The following is a 19,507-nucleotide window of genomic DNA, read 5'->3' on the forward strand; positions in this document are numbered from 1 at the left end:
CAGGAATTCCCCACTGAAACAAATTGAAACAGCTAACCATTTCTATTTATTTTAATATCACCCTAACTGATAATCCTCCTTTGCAAAATTCTACTGCACTATGCATACCTCTGTATATCTATTTTAAAAATAGAAAACTTCAAATTAAGACTTAGTGATGTAAATGTTTTACTCCTGTGTATAAGGTTGTTTGGGAAGATGACAGGGAATTAGAAGATACAGGGACAATAATGCTAATGATAGAGAAGTAGCAGATGTAGTTTTCAAGGGATGCCTCAGAATTTCTAGATGTTTGGAAATAACAGATTCATTTTGAAGCTTTTTGCATTTTTAACGTATAGATGCTTGTTTTGCAGCCTGGGGGAGAATTATGGTGATCTGTGATAGCGGCTAAAGTCAGCATCTACTTCTTAGAATCACACAGTGCAATCTTGGGAGAGACAAGGAATCTGAATCTTGACACTGCAAGCTATGTAGAAAGGTGCTGGGTGATATTGGTTCAAGGCAGACTCCTGCTATGTGATCTCTGGAATGACAGCATCATCATCAGAGCTGAAGCCATATAAATCTTACTGAGAAAGGAATTTGAGTATTTCTCCTCATTGCATATAGGTTAACTGTTTCTCCAAATACTTATTTTTTAAATTTTGCATCTTCTGGGGGTCCTATAAGATCAGTCAGTAACCCCTAGCCACACAGTTTCAAAAGGCATGTTTAACATCAAAATGGCAAACTAGGCGCATGTACTTAGCTTCAGTTTTTCCTCTAATTCTACTAAAATAAAAAGTTTAAAAAATTATGAAAATGATTCAATTTCTGCAAAGAGAAGGGGAAGTTGGTAGGCTATTCAATAATGAATAGTGAATGAGATATTTCAGCACATTTCTGTAGGAAGAAAAACTTAGGGAATGATTGAGGTTAAGCAGAAAAGAAATGGCTGCCAAGTGGGTGGTGGTGGAGGAACAAAAAAGTGTGGCATTGGAACCCCCAAGATGCTCTTAGGTCTGTGGAGTTTAGAAGAGAGAAGCAGGTAGAAAAGAGAGATATATGTCAAAATATTAAAGCAAATTGGAGAATGGTAAAGCTTTTAATGTATATATTGCTGTTCCCGATTTTAAAAAATACAGTAAATGAGTAGGAAGGGAAACTGAGGATAAAATTATTTTAGGGGAATGAGATATTAAAAAAAAGAAAACAAAATAGCAAAGCAAATTTGGTGTGAGTCTGAAGGGATGCAAATTGCTGCCTGATAGGAAGCCTATTCTAAAATAAGACCTGTGAGATTGGCATGCCTTTTGTGTATACAGCACTCCAATCAGGTCGATAACTTTAAAGAAAGTGATTCCTACACACCCAACAATAGGCCAGTCTTTCATAATGGAAAATTGAGGATCCCCAGGCATATAAAAACAAAGACTAATATAAAAGACAATGGAAATAAATAGAAAAATGAAAGGAACTCCAGAAGAAACTGTTCAAAAAATTGAAAAAAATATGGTTATTTTTTAGTTAAATTAACATATTCAGAGAAATTCAAGAATAATTATTTTCATAAATATAAGAACAAACTGCTATATTAAAAAAATAAATTTAAGGAGATAACAGCTTTTCCACATTTAAAAGAAGACAGCCAAGTTGAAAAATCAAAATAAAGAAAAATATACTTTAGAAATATCCCAGAATATAGAATAAAAAAACAAAACACAGAGATAGATAATAGGAGAAGATAAAGGACATGGTGCGTCAATCCAAGAGGGCCATTATCAGAAAAAAAAAAACCCAGTTTTCTTTGCAAGTAGCGGGAAGGTAACTAAAGAAGGGGGTTTCTCAAAGTTGAATGCATATATTCAATTTTAAAAAATCTAAATTAGTGCGAGCATAGTAACAGAATACATACCTACATTTAGTTATATCAACAGGAAATTTCATAACACCAAAAATTAAGAAGAGGTTCTGAAAGCTTCCAGAGAAACCGAACCAAATAACGTTAAGCTAAATGAAATTAAACAAATTTTCTGGACAACAACAAAGAACAGACTGGTATATGTCTTCCTATTAGGGCCACTAGATGTTTAAAGACAAAGGAAATCCTAATTATTAGCCGAATTCTTTGATTTTACATTAATTGTCTTAAATGTATTTGGCCTTGGACATAAAATATTGTTATACTGGTAAGATACAGATACTTAAAGTCTATAATCTCAGGAGCATGGTAAAAACAGGTTGCTATTAATATATTAGGCAAGTGCAAAAAGGGTCTTATTGCAAAACATTGTTCATTTAATCTATAAATTGTTATAGGAAAATAAGTTAATGAACTGTGTTAATCTTACTTGGGTCTATAAAAAGAGTTTAGGCTTTTCTATTAGTGGAAAATATCAGTCTCTTGTGTCTAGTTTTTATCCTATTGGGATATTTAAGAAAAACAAATGGTGGTTTTAGCAGATTCAAATTTAAATATGACGTAAAACTGATTTCTTCGGCACTGCAATGATATTTTTAGAAATCCTAAGGAAAAAGGAATTCTCATCTACAATTCACAAAACATTGTGGACTTAGTCCTTTCACCTGACATGTACCTTTTCTTAGGGAACTATTTTGGAATATATCCCAGGAAAACTAAGAAACGAATTAGGTGTATTTTGTGTTAACTAGGTGTAATAAGAAAAACAAAGGATTTAGAAAAACTATGTACAAGAATCACTAATTTTCTAAAATATGGCATCACTTAGAATAACAAAACTTCCAATTGGCTTTGATCCTAGGTACAACGTTCTTTTAGAGGGACAGGCTTATATTTTTCTAATGGATACAGAAATATAGTTTTAACTCACAATTTGATATTGAGTAAGAGTCATAAAATCATAATGATATGAACATAAATTACTGGGAGATAAATTTTAGAGCAAACTTAAGAAAAAGTAAGTTATTGGAGAACAAAAGGTAAATGATTATCACCATGACAATGTAAAAGTGAAATCAGATGCATAGCTGAGAAAATATGGGCAGATAACATTATCTGACAAAGTGTAGATCCAAAAAGAACTTTTCGTATATTGACAGAGGTTCAAGAATATCATTAACAATTATAGGGATAGTCAATAGAAACATAGTAATATATATGTGAAATCCTCATTTAACGATACAAAGTGTTGAAGACAGCAAAATTATCGTCATTCATATCAAGGAGTCAGTGGGCACTGCTTGGATTTCTGGTTTATCACAGAATAGTGGTAATACACTAAATTTAAATCTCTCTACCCACTCCCACCAATAAAACAATAACTCATATATTCAACATAACTATGAGATGGAGAACACTGTGAACTTCAAACTACCTGTACATGTGAAAAATAAATATCCCAATCTACCAGAAACAACTCCAGATCCCACATGTAGGTGTGATGGATCACAGGTACAATTGCTTTCGGAAAGACAGATCACACACTGAATGATAAATACTGAGAAGAAATCTGATGTCTGATATATCAGAATAGTAGCTCTTGAGAAATCAAAAGGAAGAAAGTTGAAAGGTTGTGGGGCCCAAGGGAACAGTACTAGGAAGTCATCACTTCTGTATCATAAGGGGCTAATTTAGAAGAAGGAAGCATCCCTTGGAGATTTGGAGGTAAAGAAAAAGAAGCAAGCAGGAAAATTAATTAATTATATTGCTGAAACGCATGCAAATTACAAACTTGTAAGTCACACCATTTATGAGTTTCCCACTGTATTGGTGCTGTAACAAATTACCATAGCTTGGTGGCATACAACAACACAGATCTTTTCTTTTACAGTTCTGGAAGCCAGAAGTCTGAAATTAGTTTCACTAGGCTGAAGTCAAGTTGTTATTCCAACATATCATAGGACTGATTTCTTTTTGGAAATCAGAAAGGTTTTTGGAAGAATCTGTTTCTTGCCTTTTTTTTTTTTTTTTTTTTTGCGGTACATGGGCCTCTCACTGTTGTGGCCTCTCCTGTTGTGGAGCACAGGCTCCGGAAACGCAGGCTCAGCGGCCATGGCTCATGGGCCCAGCTGCTCCGCGGCATGTGGGATCTTCCCAGACTGGGGCATGAACCCGTGTCCCCTGCATCGGCAGGCGGACTCTCAACCACTGCACCACCAGGGAAGCCCATGATATACTTTTTAATGATTCTCTATGGAGAGGACATTGGGATCTCTAGTCATGAAATATTCAATAACCCTTTGAAACTGCACTATGACAAGAGATATAGCTTTGAATTTATTATCCTTCTACCAAGAGCAAAATTTACTCTTATTAAGTCTCTCTGCTTAACCAACCTTAAAATAATTTAATTTTGATCATTAATTCCTTATTAAAATACTAAATATAACAAAAGAGGGACAGATTTTATTGAAATTAAGGAACCTTTTGATTAATTCTAAGTTAAACCTTGCTGCCTCATCTTTTGCTTGGAATAAGAATGCTCTATTTTTTCATTATGTAAAGTTGCTTACATTGGAGCATTTATTTAGTAAAGAGTGAAACAAAATCTTTGTTTTGTAATCACTGCATTCAAGTTTTCAGGCCTTCTCCTGCTTCTCAGGAATTCTTCAAGTTGTGAATACTTAAACATGTAAATGGTTATTATTAAATATATAAGCAAGCACTTAAGAAGATGTATTTCAAGGCACATGAATTGTGCCTGGATCTAACAGCCTGTCACACTTATGTTAATTTAGAAGGCATTATATTAAAAAATGAGCATTTACAATGACACAGACACACTTCTTCCTAAGATGAGAATCATCCTACCACAGGTATGACTTCATAATGGCCTCGTAGCTTTCAGAGCAAAGTATGTCAGGAGAACAGAATCCTAGTTTTGCATCTGTGTGTAGAGTAGCTTTTGGAACTTGAGAAACACTTATAACTTTATAGGTTTAATTTCCAAAAAAGTAAAAAAGGATGTTGATGTACTACAGTGTTTAGAGTTTCAACTATATCTGGAAGGCAATAAAATTTATGGGAAGATTGTAGGAAGTATAGTTCTATTCTTAACATATTTTCCTTCCAGGCCATGTTTGAGCTTCATAAGTTATCTCACTTTTTTGTGTTATAGCACAAGCCAGTAGGGAGGGTATAAAGAATGTTGACATTGGAATCAGAAGATCAGAAAAGAACTGGACTGAGTAACAGTTTTACTGCTTACTGCCTGTGCAAACTTTACAAAGCAATTAACCTTTAGACACTCTGTTTTATCATCTGCTAAGTGGAGATCACTATTCCTCCAGATATAAACAATAAATGAGATAATTTTTCAAGGCACCTAATAAAGCAGCTGGCACATTGTATAAAGTTGATAAATATTAGACTAATTACAAGTGTATTTTAAAAACATACAGATAAACTCTGACATGGAATACATTGGCTTATTATGAATCAGTGATAAGTAGCTCAAATGACTTTCTCAGATTCCAGGACAGCAGGAATTATGTTCGTTCTTATTATGGAGCCAGCATCTTGAATTATGTTTGCCCCTAAAAATGTTCCCTTCCTGAACTTGAATAATATTAACAAAGTAACCATACTCTGAATGAAAAAGTGGAACAGTTTGTATATTTTGATGGGGGGAAATCTTAGGAAAAGTATGTATGATTTAGGGCTACACAGAAGAGTTTTGCTGAAGGATAAGTCTATGCTGGGACATTCTGGGAAGACATGAGTTAGCATGAACTGAAGAGGCACATCTCAAGGGAAAAGAAAATAAATCAAGATAAGTAGAGTGCATTGAAACAGAATTTTCCTGTTTTATTTCTGGTTAGCCAAATGTATTTGGGGTTTTCATTAGAGGATGGAGGGATTGTTATTACTGCCTCTTGTGATTTAAATTGCATATATATTATATGAATATAAACTACAATCAAGGCAAAGTTTTAAAAAAATTTTCTCTGAAAATTGGGCGAAATGAAATACCATTTGAAATTTGCTAATTGTTTTTCTATAGAGTTGAAATTAATTCACTTTTTGCTCTTTTGCCAAGATGTTTTTATACCACAATATTGACGAGGAAGAGATTTTTAGACTTCTGTGGCCATTGTTACCAAATCCACTTCTTCTTATCTGGGATGTTTTTTATTTTAATACAATTTACATATTAATTTTTTAAACTATCTGTGACACACAAACCAGATGCAGAGTTTTATGAAAAAGATTTTCTTGCTCACTGGTATCCAAACAAGAGTAACAGAACCAGCATTTTTCAAGCTAACCTCTATGATTTGGTAATCACAAAAAGCTGTGCTAAACCAGCTTTTCCTGCTGTCCTAGAGTCTGATAAAGTCATGTGAACCACTTACCAGTGATTCATAATAAACCAATATATTCCACATCAAGGTTTATCTATATGTTTTAATATCTAGCTTAACACAGATGAATGCCAGTCCAGTATCTTTTTCTTCCTTTCAGGTATAGTTACTGTTCCCATTTTTATGTCTGAAACCTATCTATTCTGGTCTACTTTTAGAAGTTTTTGAAGATTCATGATCTTATACAGGTCCGAAATAGAATTTTGAAATTGCTTGTATATAGCAGCTGAAGTTAGATCAAATATTGTCACTGAGGGACTTCATGCTTTATTTTTATTGCATTTCTATGTTTTTCTATAGATATAAGACTTTTTAAAAGGTTTTTTTTTTTTTGGTAAAGTATTATATATCAGGACAATAACTGTTAAAATCTTTATGTTCTTAATTAGATGCTTGTGAGAAACTAGGTATAAAAACAGATGATGGCCAGATTATATATAAAAATAGGACTCTGACCCACAATCTTCAGTTACTTGCCCAGGAAACCAGCTCATTATCTACAGTAACTAGTCCAGGAAGCCATCTTATTATCTATAAGTCAAACTTAAAGGAAGTCATACCACTATCTCTAAAAAATAATCTATATAGACAAACAAGAACCCCTGTAACAGTTGGCTCCAAGTGGCCAGGACTTGACTAGTAATTGATTGCTTTCCTAATATTTGTCCTATTTCCATTTTAGTACCAACCAGAGAAAGCTAAATATGCACTCCTACCCAAACACAGAGGATGCACCCTTCAGGAAGCTTGTCTACACCTTCTTCATGCCAACAGCCTCCAATCAGGGCAAGTCTTCCCTCTTTTCCACCACAAAGCTCCCCCATTCCTCTGTCTGCCTTTGAGATTCTGTCAAAATGCAAGCGATTATGGTTGACTCCTTTGCTAGAACAAGCTCTGAATAAATAACCTTCGCCTGTACTCATTTGGTTGTTTTTTATTTCCACACATGTGTACCCTACATAAAATGAGTTTAGTTTAATGTCTTTGGTGCAAATTTTTTTATATGTTAGGTTTTGTGCCAGGTACAAACTTATGGCACTAAACTACATAACTAAAGTTCATGTCCTCACTCAATGTAAAATTGGCAAAGTAAATAAGCAGGTAAATAGAAAATATTAATATCATGGGTTTGACTTTGAAGATAAAGCCAGGCATAGTTTGTTAGTGGAATACAGAATGATTCGCAAAAAGAAAAGATTGTGTAGCTAGAAAAGAATAGTACATATGTAACATGCTTTTAATATAAATATTTAGCAAACTATTTAATAATAGCCTTTATGTTTTATTTTCAATTAATTATTTACAAAAAAATATCTTTTCATTATTATGGCTTTAGAATATTTGCATTATACATTTCTCAAATATGCCTTCAGATTTGCATTTATGCTGATATATATTCAGCTCAGCATTTATGTCTCCTTTTGGACTAATAAGATTAAACATTCCCTTGATGATTATTTAATAGATGTTTTCTCTTAGATTCTCATATGTTTTTGATATATATGGACCAAAAGGAAGATTTTGATTATTTGGATTTGGTAATTAGTATTCTCCAACTGTTTCACATTTATAAAATATTCTCTTTATAAAATATTCTCTGCAAAATTTTGAGAATATTAGGCAAAAATTCCTTCTCCTCTTGGGACTAAGATTTGGAATTTGCTATCCAGTGTATTTATAAATTGCTGAATTCTTTTTGAAATCCTAACATTAGTCAAATGTTAAAATATTGCCCCTCAAAATCTGTACTTTATAAACAATTTGAAATATATTTAAAATTTTGAACTTATAATTATGCCAAATTCATAAACTTATTTTTGGATCCAGTTGATTAATAATGAACTGCAAAAAAGCCTAATGTTTGGTCTTCATCAGACTACCCTAATTTTTTTTTTCCATTTTGTTATTAGTACCTGGACAAATGAATTGTAGCTTCAACTGGGTAATATGGCATTTTTAGTGATTAAAAATGCTTCTCTCTTATTTAACCTATTTCTGATGATACACTCTATTTCCCATACTTTGTTACTAGTAACTAAAATTTGGGGATGTGCTAAGTGTCTTGAGAACAAAGAGGAGTTGAGAGAATTTAGGTGGGTTTAAAAAGACATAGCTGGGCCACAAATTTTAAGTAGGATTTTATAAGAGACAAAACAAGGGAAGAAAATTTATTTTACAGAAATATGATTTCTAGATATCCACTGACTGTTTCGTTATAAAATATACAAAAACATTAGACCACACATATTTTTAATCAAGTAATTAATGATGAAATTTAAAAAAAGGGGAATCACTTAGAAGATGAGAACTAATCATACACATCAATCCAAGGAGATAACATGGTGATGAACCCCAGTACTTTTGGACTGCATCTTTAGAATCAAGTAGCTTAATAGCTTCCGAAGACTAAGTTTTTTGGATGTGGTTGTGGTTAAACTATCCTCACCCTTAGGATGAAAAGCTAGATAAAAGTTCCCTTTCCACACCCCGCACCTTCAACACACACATATAAAGTCATGATTCTGAAAATGCCACAGTATGAGAAAAAGAAAAAAAAAAAGGTGAGTCAGAATAAAACTTACCCAGTAAACACAGATAGGTTGGGTACTTTTCTATCTTGTACTTAGCTTTGGATGGAGATAAAACATGAAATTTGAAAAGGCAGAAACAACAGTATCAACAACAGTAACAACAACAAAACTCTTGTGGAATTTTAAAAAAGTCACTAGCTTATCCACACTTCGGTTTTGCATTTCCTTCTCTCACTACATTTAAAATTAAATCATGAAAAATTAAAAATTTTCCAACAAAGAAAACACAAATCTGAGCTAGTTTAGAATGTGTATCATACTCTATCAGACAATCAAGAAACAGTTCTAATATTTTACAAACTCATCAAGAGAGTAAAAAGAGTAGAGGAAGTAGAAAAAGAGGGAATTCAAATTCTTTAATGCTAGTATATATTTAATTCTAAAACCATATGTAAAAATTCCCCAAATCTTAGTGATTGGAATAATAAACATTTATTATCTACTTCTGTGGGTCACGAATCTCAGAGATGCTTATCTGTAAGGTTCTGACTCAGGATCTCTCTCTAGGCTGCAATCAAGATGTCAGCAGGGGGTTGCAGTTACCTCGGGACTCACCTGGAAAACTAGCCACTTCCAAGTTCACTCCTGTGGCTCTTGGCAGGCGTTGAGTACATGCTGATCACTGGAGAAGGGCATCATTGCCTGCTTCATGGTTCTCTTCATAGGGCCACTCACCTCATAGAAGCTTGCTTCTCCCAGAGACAGGTATCTGAGAGAGAAGTATGCATGACAGTAACCAAGACAGAAGTCACAATATTTTTAGAACCTGATATTGAAAGTGGCATCCCATCCCTTCTGCAATACTCTGTCCACAACCAAAGAGAAGGGTTACACAAATGTGTGACTACTAGGAGCCAGGGATTCACAGGAGACCATTTTAAAGGCTGCCTACCATACCAGATAAGGAAATTCAGAAGATTGCAGACAAGTTCATAAACATAGACACAAAAATCCTTAATAAAATAATAGCAATTAGACTGTATCAGTAGTTTGAAATGAAATTACATTCTAGCCAAATTGGTCTTGCCCAGGAATACAAAGGTGGTTTAAAATTAGAAAAAAAAATGTTGACTACATTGTAATGTATTTTACATTGACATTAAAAAGGTAGGAAAAATGATTAAATGAATAGGTTCAGAAAATAATCCTATGATAAAATTCAACATCCAATCATGAGAAAAATAGCAAATTAGGACAAGGAGAGAACTTCCATAACCTTATCAACAATGTCAACCTGACATTTATAAGAAATGTTATGTTCAATGAGGAAATATAAAAATAATTACCTATAAAATCAAGAAATAGGCAAAAATAGCCAATACCATTGATTTCTATTCATAAATTTTTGAATATTTATTCAATAATTTCCTGGAGGTCTTAGCCAACCCAGTAAGACAAGAAAATTAACTGAAAAATATAAACATAGGAAAATAAGGAAAACTAATATTCCATATTATATGATTATATATATACATGAAACTACAGAAAAACTTTATAGTTAAAAGTTTAGTAAGTTTGTTGAAAATCAGGCAAATAGAAAAAGTGAATTTTCCACACCAGAAATAACAGTTAAATATAATTTAAAAAATAAAATAATAACTATAGAACAAATACCATAACTAAATAGGAATTCATTTTTAAAAGAATACACATGAACTCTATAGCAAAAACTGTAACTCTGATGAGGATTACAGAAAATTATCTGCATATATGGACAATGATTATATACAAAAATAAAGCAATAAGAAAATGCAAATGTTAAGAAAAATTATATCATTTAATATGAAAACATTTCACTTTCTATCTCCATTTATCTATTATTTCATAACATTAATATTAAGCAGCTTGCTTAGTAAAATAAAATTTTCAAGTAAATAAAAATTTTAAAAACCTAGTCATTTGAAGACATAAATTGGAGATCTTTTAATGAAAAACAAGAACTGTTTTGAATGAATGTCTATTTAAAATATAATAATCACAAAACATATATTTTTTAAACTCTGTTGTTTAGAAATTTTTGAAGGATGAAATCTTGTACTACAAACATAACTGGAGGAAATCATGGCAACTGAGTAATGAATAGTCTAAATTAAAACAATACAGATTCATTTTACTCTTAGGAGTCAAACGAAATCAAAATTCCTTTTTTTGTACAACTACAAAAAGAAAAAAGAAAATCCGGAATTACATTTTCATATTCTATTCAACTGAAGAAGTTAATCACCTATTCTGAATTAGGATCCATATTTTGTATCCTCTACTTTTCGTTTTGTCCTTGCTATATAACCTATAATAAATTGTCATAGACAAAAAAGAGAAAAGCAGCAGCATTTTGTGAACTGAAATGGAAGAGATTTACACTGTTATTTGTTCAGAAGTGTGTGAACAAAAATGATTTAGCTCTAAGGATTTGTGCATAGATGTGTAACACATTGACCACATTTTAAAGGTGACAATTCCAGTCACCAAAAAAGTGAATTTTGGATTTATAATTTCATTATGTAGAAAGTTAATTGATGAAATTAAGGAAGGTGAAATTTTTGAATTGATGTCTTTTAAATTTTTATTTCTCCTTTTCTCTTTTTTCTTTGTAAGTTTTTTTTTTCCCTTAACTATACTGAAAGACAACAGTATTGTTTAAGCACGGATCTTAATGGGTGTTAATGAAGCAGGAACAAAGATCTGATAGATTCAGACATCTCTATAGAGGATTTTCTTGCAGGTGATTAGTGCCATTATGCTTTCTTCACATTGATAATAAATAAAGATTATATGTTACTTCTCTTTGATTTTCCTTGCCATATTATGATAATCGTTAGATGCTAATTAGCAAATTGTGTGTTTATTCACCAGTTTAATTTATTTTTATTTTTTTTAAAGTACAGGAATAAATTAGCATGGCATATGACACAAAATCACCATAATAGCATAACAAGCAAAATAAAATGAATGAATGGTTGAAGTTACTTGGAAGACAATTCTATTTCATTTTTCAAGATGCAGGATGATGATTTATCTACTCTTGGTGGACATTTCCAGTAAAATAGGCAATGTTGTAGACCCTCCTGAAGTTTGAAATTATACTTAACGTTACTATGACAAAGGTGAATTATTTTTAATTGTATGAGGGTTTCTTGCATTGTTTTAATTGAAAATGTATACCACAAGAGGTTTGTCTGTGCTAACATTCCAGAAACTCCTTGCATGCAGAATGTGTTTGGACAAATTATTTATTCAAGGTAGATAAATCAACCATTATGTTAGTGTTTTATGTACAAGACTAAAACAATTAAAAATCCTGTAAAATAAAATTTGTTATTTTTCTAAAACTAAATTTTAAGAATGAAATCAGATTTGTAACCTCTTCATATGTGACGATACATGGCATGCAGGAGACATGCAATTATTAAAAGAATTAATAAATACCTAAATGGATGAATGGCATCCTAGTAACTATAAATGGTTCTTTATGTTTTTGTTAATTTGCTATTGCATCAGCAGACCTAAGTTTCATAATGTACATAGTGTGACATCTTCGATTTGCTTTGGGTAGAATGTACTGAAAGGGAAGTGTAATCTCTGAGTGACCAGTCACACATTATAATGGAATAGCATAAAATGACGCACAGAAATAAAACGAGAGTATTGGCAGCCTGTCTGGAATATCATGTGCCAATTCTTTTCCCTTCGGGAAGTCTCTCTTTAGTGAATGTTCAGTCCAGTTGGTATTGGAATTTGATTTGTGACTGATGAAGGCAGCTCATGTTTGGGTGCCAACACAATCACCTGGAAAGGAAGGAGATCTGTTGTCATATAGACCCATAACAAAACCTGATGTTTACACAAAGACCCTTGGCACAGGGCACGGATCCTTGAAGCCAAGCAACCTCTGCAATAAATGGCTTGAGAAGAAGAGAGATTGGGATGCTTTGTATTCTTTGTTTGGTTTGATCAAGCTGGTGTTTAAAAGGTAATTGATACCCCCAGAGGCATGAACGGCCTCCTACCTCAGACTGAATTTAGATTTTTGTTGCTGATGTCAATTTTTCTGAGAATTTATTCATTAAAATAGTTTTTTTTTTTTTTTTTCCTTTTACAAAGTAAGAGAATCCGGACCTGGCCCTCTAAACCCTCATGTTTGGCTCTCCTCCATAAAAAAGAAGAACCAAACATGACTTAAGACTTACATAAAGCCTGAACTGTCTTTTTTTAGAAAGGGATTAATGAATGTTAACAAGAGTTGTCTAAATCCTTTTGCTGGGAAAGTTAAAATTTTAGAGTTAGGCTATTCCAAAAGGAATTTCCATAAGTTTCTCAAGACAGTTTTATTAACTTCTATACTGAATTGAAGAGTGTCCCTGCAAACTTTAAGTTCATTTGGAACTTGTGAGTGTGACCTTATTTGGAAATGGGGTCTTGCCAAATGTAATCAAGTTAAGATCAAGATAAGCCATAAATCCAATATAAGTCATGTCCCTATAAGAGGAAGGAAATTTGGGCACAGAGACACAAACACACACGGAAAAAGGCCATGTAAAATTGAGACAAAGAAAGAATGAAATATCAGAAAGAGAAATTTAGGAAACAATCCCATTTACCATCACATCAAAATGAATAAAATATTGGGCTTCCCTGGTGGCACAGTGGTTGAGAGTCTGCCTGCCAATGCAGGGGGCACGGGTTCGTGCCCCAGTTTGGGAAGATCCCACATGCCGCAGAGTGGCTAGGTCCATGAGCCATGGCTACTGAGCCTGCACGTCTGGAGCCTGTGCTCCACAATGGGAGAAGCCAGAGCAGTGAGAGGCCCACGTACTGAAAAAAAAAAAAAAAAAAAAAGGATAAAATATCTAGGAATAAATCTACCTAATGAGGCAAAAGACCTGTGCTCCACAAACTATAAGATGCTGATGAAAGAAACTGAAGACGACACAAACAGATGGAAAGATATACTGTGTTCTTGGACTGGAAGAATCAATACTGCTAAAATGACCATACTACCTAAGGCAATCTACAGATTCAATGAAATGTCATTTTTCACAGAACTGGAACAAAAAATTTTTAAATTTGTATGGAAACACAAAAGACCCTGAATAGCCAAAATGATCTTGAGGAAGAAGAATTGAGCTGAATGAATGAATCACTCTCCCTGACTTTAGACTATACAACAAAGCTACAGTAAACAGAATAGTACTGGCACAAAAAACAGAAACATAGATCAATGGAACAAGATAGAAAGCCCAGAAACAAAGCCACACAGCTATGGTCAATTAATCTACAACAAAGGAGGCCAGAATATACACTGGAGAAAAGGCAGGCTCTTCAATAAGTGGTGAAAAGAAAACTGGAGAGCTATATGTAAAGAATGAAATTAGAACATTCTCTAACACCATAAATGAAAATAAACTCAAAATGGATTAAGGACTTAAATGTAAGGCCAGATACTATATAACTTCTAGAGGAAAACAGAGGCAGGACACTCTTTGACATAAATCACAGCAATATTTTTTGGCTCCATCTCCTAGAGTATTGGAAACAAAAACAAAAATAAACAAATGGGACCTAATTAAACTTACAATCTTTTGCACAGCAAAGGTAACCATAAACAAAATGAAAAGACAACCTACGGACTGGGAGAATATATTTGCAAACAATGCTACCAACAAGAGATTAATTTCCAAAATATACAAATAGCTCATACAGCTCAACATCAAAAAAAAAAACCAAACCACCCAATCAAAAAATGGGCAGAAGACCTAAGTAAACATTTCTCCAAAGAGATACAGCTGGCCAACAGGCACATGAAAAGATGCTCAACTTTGATAATTATTAGAGAAATGAAAATCAAATCCACAATGAGGTATGACCTCATACCAGTCAGAATGGCCATCATTAAAAAATCTACAAATAATAAATGCTGGGGAGGGTGTGGAGAAAAAGGAACCCTCCTACACTGCTCATGGGAATGTAAAGTGGTGCAGCCACTATGGAAAACAGTATGGAGGTTCCTTAAAACTCTAAAAATAGGGTTACCATATGATCCAACAATCACATTCCTGGGCATATAGCTGGAGAAAACCATAATTTGAAAAGATACATGCACCCCAATGTTCATAGCAACACTATTTACAGTAGCCAAGAAATGGAAGCAACCTAAATGTCCATAAACAGAGGAATGGATAAAGAAGATATGATATTTATATATGTATATATATAAACACACATATGTATGTATATGCAAAGGAATATTACTCAGCCGTAAGAAACAATGCTATTTGTAGTAACATGGATGGGGACCTAGAGATTATCATACTAACTGATGTATGTCAGACAGAGAAAGACAAATATATGATATCACTTATATGTGGAATCTAAGAAAAATGATACAAATGAACTTATTTACAAAACTGAAACAGACTCACAGACATAGAAAAGAAAATTATGAAACTTACCAAAGGGGAAAGGGGGGAAAGGAATAAATTGGGAGTTTTGGATTAACATATACACACTACTATAACTAAAATAAACAACAGGGACCTACTGTATACCACAGGGAATTATATTCAATATCTTGAAATAACCTATAATGGAAAATAATCGGAAGAAGAATAGATATATATATATGTATAACTGAATCACTGTGCTGTACACTTGGAATATTGTAAATTAACTATACTTCAATAAAAAAGTTTAAAAAATGGAAACAAAGATTGGAATGCCAATGATTGCTGATAATTAACAGAAGCTGGGAGAAACAAAATTAGAATTCTCGCCTCCCTCACCACCCCAAGCCTCAGAGAGAACATGGTCTTGCTGACAACTTGATTTGAACTTCTACGTTCCACAACTGAGAGACAAAGATTCTGTTTTTTTAACCCACCAAATTTGTCTTAGGAAACAAATTTAGACTTTAGTGCTGGGAAGTTGAGTGCTACTGTGCCAAATACTCAAATGTGGAAGTGGCTTTATTAAACGCATGGAGATATTTCTCACTCGCAAAGAGAATATGTTCTCTTAAAGGTAACAGATAGAGGGTGAAAGTGCTAGGAAGCACATTAAAATCTAGACCGCCTTGAAGGGACTGTTGGTAGAAACAGAGACATTAAAGGTAATTCTGGTGAGGACTCAAAGAAATAAAGAGAACTATACAAAAGTTTCTACCACCTTAGAGAATATTAATTTGCTATTAATATGATAATATTATCACAAAGAGAATGTTGCTAGAAACATGAACATTAATGGCTCTTCTGGTGAAGTCTCAGATGGAAAAGAGAAACATGCTATTGGAAACTGGAGGAAAATCCATCCTTGTCATAAAGTTACAGTTCTGAACATGTTAGTTTCCTGCAAAAATATCTTGATAGGATTTCCCACTAAAAAGGGAGGAAAGTTCAAACACCAGCCTCCCAGCCTCCAAACCTCCTTAAAATTACCTCCTCCTATGCCCCTTAATACATCTTATTAAACTGAAATACTGCCTCATTCTCTTTGGTCATTCTTTTCCTTCCAGTTTGATATACCCATATTCACAGCTAGCTGAAATGATACTTTTCCTCTTTCCCTAATGAAATTGTTCTTCATCCCCCAATTAGATGTCTCTCCTGTTAGAATTCCCACTGCATTTGTTTTATTGATATTTATACTTTTCTTTTGCATTTCATTATTATATTCTACTCTTATTCTTTGTGTAATACATTATCTCTTTTATTATAGTAAGATTTTTGAAGATAGGGCTGGTACCTGACTAATCCTCATCTGTTCCCAAAGTATCTAATGAGGTGCCAAATAAATACCTTTTATGTGAATCAGTGTATGAGGGAAAACTGTGATATAGCTTTATTTGAAGATTTGATTCTATATTATTTTATTTATAGACTCACTCTAAATCACCCTATTTTGCCCAGAACTTAAATCATTCTTCATGAGGCTTTTTTCTTGCTGTAGCTATTTTATTCATTACACACACACACACACACACACACACACACACACACACACACACATATTCTTTGTGTTCTTAAAAAAAATATTTCATTAAATATAGGAATCCTTAAAGAAGAAAGGCTCTGTTTAGAATAAAATGAGGGGGTATTCAAGAACAGGACTGCTAAAGTCAACAACCTTGTTTTTCATCTTGACTACTTCATTTATCTACTGGCTGATTAAGGGAATTTTCCTTAAATTCTTAATTTCAGACTTTTAATCTGTAAAATGGATAATAAAAATATCTACCTCACAGGGGTTCTGTTAGAACTAAGAGCTCAACATAGATGAGACATATCATTGATACTTGAATTAATTTTGGGTTTTTGTATCATTCATCAATAGTAAGTGACAACCATATATATATATAATGTTATACATAATTCTAAATTTGTATATTCATCATTAATATCACTGTAATAATTTTCACTTTTCAAACAACTCAAGCTAGATTTTCATTTGTATTGGTTCCTGTGCTGACAACAGCTGTTAACATACTCCAGGAGTATAATGGAAGCAAATACCATATATGGTTCCTATGTGCTGTCAATGACAGCACTTCTAAATACATTAGTAAGTACAGAGGCTACAGTTAACTGAGCAATTTAAGTATAACACAAATTGTAATAAGTTAGCATTACTATTTATATCGAGTAAAGCAATTTACACGAGAATACAAGAAATATTTAAGGATTGAAAAATGATCACAATCTATTTTCAACAAAGAAACACTACAATTTTTCATAGTATTTTTTTGTCTTTTTCTTTGAAAGTAAACCAATATGAGATGCTTCTTGGGCTCCATTTTCTCACAAATTGAAGAAAACATACTTAAATTCATATTTAACAGATTACAGTTATCTTACTTTAGTTCATAAATATAAATCATTAATAAATAAAACATCATAGGCCACAGCAACAAAAACACAGTACATGCTTAAAGTCTGGAAAATTTTTCCATTTTCATGCTATACTTAGGCATTTAATAATTCTTTTCTACAGTGAATAACACAAACTTTCTATTTCAAATATGCATCCCTTGAGGATTAGGATTTTGATAGCTGAGTTATTTTCTGGTTTATGAAGCCACTGCCTCTGTTAGAACTTACAAGCTATAAAACATCATAAGTCTGCTGGTTGCTATAATCTTATTAATATAAGATTTAAATATTTTAGTACTAGCTTAATATGTACTAGTTTAATGGTGAATCACATTCTCTACCACATCAAAGTAAAAGAACCTTTTCTAAACACTGTGTAAATACATGAACATTTTGTAAGCTATTCTTACCAAGCAGCAGAATTTAAAATACAAATTTTGAAAAATATTACTCTTGAGTCAGCCAGGCAACATATGCTGCTATTAAAATGCCTCAGGGTCTTCAGTGAGGGAATATCCAGTTAAATGCAAAGGGCAAGACAGTAAATAGCATGGTGAAATAGTGTAGGCCAGGCACCCTGAAGCTAGGTAGTAGGCCAGAATTGAAGGAGTGGTAGCCTTTGTATTTCAAGGCCTAAATGAACAACCTCCAAGGATTGCAGGAGTGCATTGTGAACTGAGGTTAAATATAAATGTAGTAACCTTCCTGAAGCCTGCAGTCTTATGAGTCAAGAGACCTCATGTCAAAAATAAATGTCTTCTGTTATAGATATTATACATTTTTTTAAAACCAGTAGACTCAAAATCAACCTGTTTACCTTGGTCATTACTGGCTAGCTACTTAAATGGTTCTCAATTGTCTTTATTAACCTAAAGGTCTGTCCTGGAGATTAGGCATTTGGGCTTGCAGTATTCTCACTCATCACTTTCACTTGGATTTTATACTACAGTGATCCAGATAAAACTCAAGAAATTGCAATTTAAAAACAACTGTAAAATAACTTGTATATATGTGTGTAAACATACAAGCTACAGAAAGAATCCCCAAGACATCACTTGATAAAAATATTTGCAATTAAATAATATGAAGGAATCTATAGCAGTTTATCAATGTTTCAATTTGTTTGATATTGAAAATACATAGAATAAGCTTACTTAAGGAATCATGATGACTATATTCATTAACTTGTAGATATGAATCTGAATGAAATGAAAACAGTTGAGGACATATGCATTTGTCTCATAATTTTATTTCCTATAAATAATATTTTAGCATTTATTCACACTCATGGGGAGGGTGGAGAGACAGAGAGAGAAAGAGACAGAGAGAAGTTGTGTAGGAGACAGAAGAAAGCTGTGTAGGGGAAAAAAAACATCCTAACTCGAAGCAGGAGAATTATGACTCTTACAGTATCACAATGAAAGTAAGAGAAGTGCTAAGAGGTCAGTTATTATAGGTTATAGAAGCTATACCTTCCATGGGTTTGTGTTTCTTTATTAAGGACATAGAGTTTCATATCAGGAACTCTAATTTAGAAAGTTTCAGAGTTTGACAGACTTTGGTTAAATCTTACTCCCTTTACTTACAGCTTTGTTTGCTTGGCCAAATTTATTAAACACAACTTGAGATTTGGTTTGTTCAGCTGTAAAACTCAAATAATTTTATCTACCTCAGTTAATTATTATAAAAATTAAATGAAATAACATTGGCTGCTCTGGTGACTTTAAC

Source organism: Mesoplodon densirostris, chromosome 1 (genome assembly GCF_025265405.1).
Source record: "Mesoplodon densirostris isolate mMesDen1 chromosome 1, mMesDen1 primary haplotype, whole genome shotgun sequence".
Taxonomy (NCBI): Eukaryota; Metazoa; Chordata; class Mammalia; order Artiodactyla; family Ziphiidae; genus Mesoplodon; species Mesoplodon densirostris.